We start from the raw sequence: 6,121 nt of genomic DNA, 5'->3' as shown, positions 1-6,121 counted from the left end.
TTGAAGCTGCACTCACTCAGGGCAAGTGGGGAGTGTTCCCTCACCACTCCTGACCCGTGCCTTGTGGATGGTGGACACGTTTTGGGGAGATAGGCGGTGAGTTACTTGCTGCAGGATTTCTAGCCTCTGACCTGCTCTTGTAGCCACATTGTGGATATGGCTACTCCCCATCTCCTCTTTATACCAGATACCTTCCCTCTCCACACTCAGTCCCTGACACAGGGGCTCGATCCAAAACGTTGACAGTCCCTCCCCCCCCCCCCCCCCCCCCCCACCCCCACAGATGCTGCTCGACCCACTGAGTTCCTCCAGCAGTTTGTTTGGTAAATTGTCACACTTACTGAGAAAAACTTAGCCTTGCATGCCATCCATACGGATCACTCATTAGACAGTGCATTGAGGGAGTACAAGATATTTATTTATTAGTCACATGTACATCGAAACGCTCAGTGAAATACGTCTTTTTGTGTTGCTAAGAATGTGCTGGGGGCAGCCCGCAAGTGTCGCCACTCTTCCGGTACCAACATAGCAGGCCCACAACTTCCTAACCCGTACGTCTTTGGAATGTGGGAGGAAACCGGAGCACCCGGAGGAAACCCACACAGACACGGGGAGAACGTACAAACTCCTTACAGACAGTAGCAGAATTGAAGCAGGGTTGCTGGCGCTGTATAGCGTTACACTAACCACGACCACTACCGTGTTGCAGAATGCAGAATAGAGTGTTACAGTTACAGAGAAAGTGCCGTGCAGGCAGACAATAAGGTGCAAGGTCATAACGAGGGAGATTGTGAGGTCAAGAATCCATCTTATCGTACTAGGGAACTGTTCAATAGCCTTATAACAGCGGAACAGAAGCTGTCCTTGAGCTGGTGGTGCGTGCTTTCAGGCTTTTGTATCTTCTGGAATCTGGAGCAACAAACAGTCTGCTGGAGGAGCTCAGTGGGTCGAGCAGCACGTGTGGAGGCAGAGGGATGGTCGATGTTCCTGCTCTGGGACTGAGAGTGTGGGACGGAAGATCGTTAGACATGTGGCTGTAGTAATGAGTCAACGATTTGTATCTCTGAAGCCTGACTGCAGCACAGTTGCTGTTTTAAACCTTGGAAAACCTAGTGACCAGTTCTTTGCACAGCAAGATCTCAGACTTAAGCGTGGGAGCTGTGAACAGATGACGTTTACATTAGGAACGGTGCCCGAGGGTTGGATGTTGGTCTGGACACAATCCACAGCTCCCCTGCTCGTTCTTGGAGTAAGACTGGTGGAAATCCTTCCATGTCATCCAGAGAGAGCGGAGAGGAACCAAGAAGGAATAGTCAGGGGACACCCAGGGGTGCCGGAGCCTGGTGCACCATCCCCATCGACACCCATCAGGTCTGCTCAGCACCAGTGGTAGAGGAGGGAGATCCAATCTGTCAACTTCCCACTCAGCCAGGCTCTGACTGACTGACTTTGGCAAGATAAGGTCATAGAGTCACAGAGACATTCAGCAGAGAAACTGGCCCTTCGGCCCAACTGGTCCATGCCGACCAAGATATCAATCCAAGCTAGTCCCATTTGCCTGCGTTTGACTCATATCCCTCTGAACCTTTCCTGTCCATGTACCTGTCCAAGTGTCTTTTGAATATTGAGCAACAAACACTCTGCTGGAGGAACTCAGCGGGTCGGGCAGCATCTGTGGGGGGGGAAGGAATTGTCGACGTTTCAGGTCAAAACCCTGCATCGGGACTTACAACCTGAAATGTCGACAGTTTCTTTCCCCCCCCATCACAGATGCTGCTCGACTTGCTGATTCCTCCAGCAGATTGTGGGTTGCTCCAGATTCTGGCATCTGCCGTCTCTGGTGTCTCCATTTTTTAAATGTTGTTATTGTACCTGCCTCAACCACTGCCTCTGGCAGCTCGTTCCACCTACCAACCACCCTCTGGGTGAAACAGTTGCCCCTCAGGTTCCTATTAAATCTCTCCCCTCTCACCTAAACCTGTGCCCTCTGGTTCTTGATTCCCCAACCCTGGGAAACAGACTGTGTGCATTCTAAAGACTGAGTGCAAAGGATGTGGGGATTAAGAGCTGGTTTAATCTTTTGTTTTATCTTTTCACTTTTTAGGATCTGTGCATCGAAGCCAAGGCCAACAGTTATTGCCCATCCCTAACTGCCCCCTGAGAAGGTGGGGGTGAGCCGCCCCCTCGAACCGCAGCAGTCCTTCTGGTGGAGGTGCTCCCACGGTGCTGTTGGGGAGGGAGTTCCAGGGTTTAGACCCAGTGATGGTGAAGGAACGGCGAGATATTTCCCAGTCAGATGGTGTGTGGCTGAGAGGGGAACCTGCAGATGGTGGTGTTCCAGTGTTCCTGCTGTCCTAGAGATTGACCCTGTCAGAGTCGCCTGGATGAATAACTGCAGTGCATTCACCCACACTTCTAACAGGACTGGTTTGAATGCAGGGGGAGAGCAGAGGGGAGCGTGAACACATTCCATCTCCGTTCTCCAGTCTGTGTTTCCCCCGGTGAATTATGGAACGGATGCATCTGTGCTGAGCCAAATGATCCAAGGAAGCATTGCCCGCCCCTGTAACATCACAGCTAACCCCCGGCATCCCCCAGAACAGGTCATACAACGGCTGGGATTGGAAAGGATCCAGCAGTTAATCCCAAAGAAAGCAGAGTGCATTGTGATAGAGCAACATCTAAAGGAACATATGCACATTTAATTAATGTTATTGCTTCCTTTTGAGAAACCTGGCCACAGTCTAGTGGTTTGAAAGATTTATCAGTGATCAGGCAGTCGGGTAGTTCCGAAATGAGGCAGCGACAAACATGAGGAAGCTGGAACATGTGGCTGCAACAGCAGGTCAGAGGCCAGGCATCCTGTGATGGGAGACTCACTCACTGACACCCCAAAACTTTCCCACCATTGACAAGGCACCGGTCGGGAGCAGGATGGAACACACTCTGCTTGCCATCCCGGACAAAGTAGCCCGCTCAACTGGCACCCCAGCCCCCACCCTGAACACCGCCTCCCTCCACCACCGGAGCAGTGTCCGCAGTTGCACCATCTACAGAATGCACCACAGTTACTCACAGACTACACCGGCAGCACCTCCCGGTAACCTCTCCCATCAATGTCAGCAGCTGCAGGGGAACACCACCACCTGCAGATTCCCCCCCAGGTCACCACCCTGAATATATTTTCCGGCATCGTCACTGGGACTAAATTGGTAAACTGGTAACTGGTTTATTATTGTCACATGTACTGAGGTGACAAACTTTGTTTTGCATGCCATCCATACAGATCATTTCATCACATCAGTACATTGAGGTAGTACAGGGGAAAACAATAACAGAATGCAGAATAAAGTGTCACAGCTACAGAGAAAGTGCAGCGCAGGCAGACAATAAGGTGCAAGGTCATAACGAGGTAGATTGTGAGGTCAAGAGACCATCATCGTACTAGGGGACCATTCAATAGTCTACAGGGGGATAGAAGCTGTCCTTGAGCCTGGTGGTACGTGCTTTCAGGCTTTTGTATCTTCTGCCCAATGGGAGGGGAGAGAAGAGAGAATGCCAGGGTGGGGCGGGTCTTCTCCAACATAGAGTCCTACAGCACAGAAACAGGCCTTGTAGCCCAACTGGTTCATGCCAACCAAGATTTCCCCTCCATTCTAGGCCCATTTGTCAGTGTTTGGCCCATAACCTTCTGAACCTTTCCAATCCATGTACCTGTCCAACTGTCCTTTAAAAGTTGTTATTGTACCTGCCTCAACCACTTCCTCTGGCAGCTCGTTCCACATACATACTACCCCTTGTGTAAATAGAGTTGCCCCTCAAGTTTCTATTAAATCTTTCCCCTCTCACCTTAAACCTGTGCTGCCTAGTTCTTAATTTCCCAACCCTGGGAAAAGACTGAGTGCATTCCCCTATCTGTACCCCTCAAGGTTTTATAACCTCTATAAGATCACGTCTCAGTCTCCTACACTAAGGAATAAAGACCCAGCCTGTCCAACCTCTCCCTATAACTCAGTCCCTCAAGTCCTGGCAACATCCTTGTAAATCCTTTCTGCACTCTTTCCAGTTTAATGGCATGTTTCCTTTAGCAGGGTGACCAAAACTAAACACAATACTCCAAGTGCGTCCTCACCAGCGTCCTGTACAATCTCAGTGTGACCTCCTAAGTTTTATACTCAATGCCCTGACTGATGAAGGCCAACGTGCCAAAAGCCTTCTTCACCACCCTGTCTACCTGTGACTCCACTTTCAGGGAAACATGTACATCTTCTCCTCAGTCCCTCTGTCCCACAACACTCCCCAGGGCCCTACCGTTCACTGTGAATGTCCTACCTGGGTTCGACTTCCCAAAATGCAACACCTCGCACTTATCCGAATTAAACTCCATTTGCCATTACTTGGCCCACTTACTCAGCTGATCGAGTTTTTGAGAACCTTCTTCGTTGTTGACTATACCACCTATTTTAGTGTCATCTGTAAACTTACTAACCATGCCCTGTATGTTCTTATCTAATAGCACTGTGGGAACACCTTCACCACAAGTCCATGAAGGGGTTCACCACCATCTTCTCATGGGCAATTGGGGAAGGGAAATAAATGCTGGCTTTGCCATTGATGCCCAGAAAAAGCATGGTATGGAGAAGGTGTAGACCATGAAGGAGTGTTTGATGATGGAGTTTAGCGCTGAGACCCATCCTCTGGTCAACCCCAACAGAGATTACACAGAAACCAGATGATTATTTCAACCCAATGCTATGTGAGAGGGCAGAGAGCTGTGAAGGTATTGGGCTCCGTGTCTAAGGAAGGATGTGCTGGCCCTGGAGAGGGTCCAGAGGAGGTCCACAGGAATGATCCCAGGAATGAAAGGGTTTGATGTATGGGAGTGTTTGATGTTCCTGGGCCTGGACTCAATGGAGTTCAGAAGGATGAGGGGGGATCCCATTGAAACCTACCGGATGCTGAAAGGCCTGGATAGAGCGGACGTGGACAGTATGTTTCCATCAGTGGGAGAGTCTAGGATCTGAGGGCACAGCCTCAGAATAAAGGGACGCCCCTTTAGGACTGAGATGAGGAGGAACTTCTTCAGCCTGACGGTGGTGAATCTGTGGAATTCGTTGCCACTGATGCCAAGTCATTGGGTGTGTTTAAGGCAGAGATTGATAGGTTCTTGATTGGTGAGGGGGTTAAGGGTTACGGGGGGAAGGTGGGAGAATGAGGTTGGAGAAAAATATCAGCCATGATTGAATGGCGGAGCAGACTCGATGGGCCAAATGGCCTAATTCTGCTCCTATATCTTATGTCTTATATTAGAGAACAGGAGAACAGGTAACGAGTACATTGTGACGTTGAAAGGCACTGAACTACAGTGAGTTTTGGACTGAGCTAGGTGACCTATGCAGCTTAAGTGATGAAGTGGTCCAAGTGAAGGCATTCAGCATGAGGAACCACACGTTTAACCTGGCCTGTAACATTACCACATCAAGGGAAAGGGTGGCAAGAATACACAGAAATCTCACCCATCCCTAGGTCCAACCTCAAAATTACCTTGCAGTTTAAAGACTGTTGGATCAACTCCGTACCAGAACTGTGTGGGTGCAAGGGGTGGATATTCCCGCTGTGCAAAGGCAGCTGTAGACTGTGTGCCTGTTCCTTTAAGAGGACTATCAGGCAGGAGGTACAGAAGCCTGAAGTCCCACACCACCAGGTTCAGGGACAGCTACTTCCCTTCAACCATTCGGTTCTTGAACCAACCGGCACAACCCTAATCACTACAGTTTAGCAACATTGTGACCACTTTGATCACTTTGCACTAAATGACTTTGTTGTTTTTTGTTCTAATTGTGTTTTCTTGTAAAATTTGTGTATAATTTATGTTTTTCTTGTGAATGCTGCTTATCTGATGCTCTGTGCCTGTGATGCTGCTGCAAATAAGTTTTTCATTGCACCTGTGCACACATGGACTTGTGCAGATGGAAATAAACTCGACTTTGACTTTATTAGCCGAGGCACAGAATACCAGACTTGCAGAGGTTGTGCTGGAACTGTGTACAAGACTGCATACAGCTCCAGACACCACATTACTGGACAGATGTGATTGCACTGGAGGGTGCTGCCAGCACTG

Source organism: Pristis pectinata, chromosome 9 (assembly GCF_009764475.1).
Source record: "Pristis pectinata isolate sPriPec2 chromosome 9, sPriPec2.1.pri, whole genome shotgun sequence".
Taxonomy (NCBI): domain Eukaryota; kingdom Metazoa; phylum Chordata; class Chondrichthyes; order Rhinopristiformes; family Pristidae; genus Pristis; species Pristis pectinata.
Note: the sequence above shows the minus strand (reverse complement) of the source record.